Below are 678 nucleotides of genomic sequence, written 5' to 3' on the forward strand. Positions count from 1 at the left end.
TATGAACTTCACTTATTATGCTGATCACTTGATGAAACTGTATAAACTGCTCGACATGTTCCTCTGATCCCAGTAATCTAATTTGTTTGGTCAATTTATGATTAATTCAAATTAGCTAATTAGTTTTATTCACCATCATGAACATTCTGTAAATAAGTACACACAGCTACATTAGAATAGTTGTCAGGACTGTAGTTTTAAGGTGTAATCTCAACATAAGTATTATTCTCAACATAGAGTCATTTCCACAGCAAACACAGAATATAGACGAATATAAAAAAACAAAACACCACCACCAACAACACTTTGGGCATAACTTCTGCATCTTAGAGACAAGGGCAATGACCTAGTGACAAAGTAGCCTACTGAGTAGCTACATGATGTACAAAAGCATGCCAAGCAAGAAATGTGTAATGCATATTTTGTGATATCAATGTCTAGCATAATGTTTAGAACATATCACCTGTTGTTCAGAAACATCTTTATTTGGTAAGGCTTTTATTCAACCTGTTTTCAGATAATCACCGCTTTCATGAGTCATGCTCACTTTATTGTTCTACATTATTCTTGACCTCATTTTCACATGATGACTATTCTCATTTAAATACCACACTTCATTTATGCAACACTTAAATGTGTCTCTGTTAAAGGGGTCATATGATGCGATTTCAATTTTTC

The sequence above is a fragment of the Sinocyclocheilus grahami genome, unplaced genomic scaffold (assembly GCF_001515645.1).
Source record: "Sinocyclocheilus grahami isolate Dianchi unplaced genomic scaffold, SAMN03320097.WGS_v1.1 scaffold339.1, whole genome shotgun sequence".
In the NCBI taxonomy this organism is placed as follows: Eukaryota; Metazoa; Chordata; class Actinopteri; order Cypriniformes; family Cyprinidae; genus Sinocyclocheilus; species Sinocyclocheilus grahami.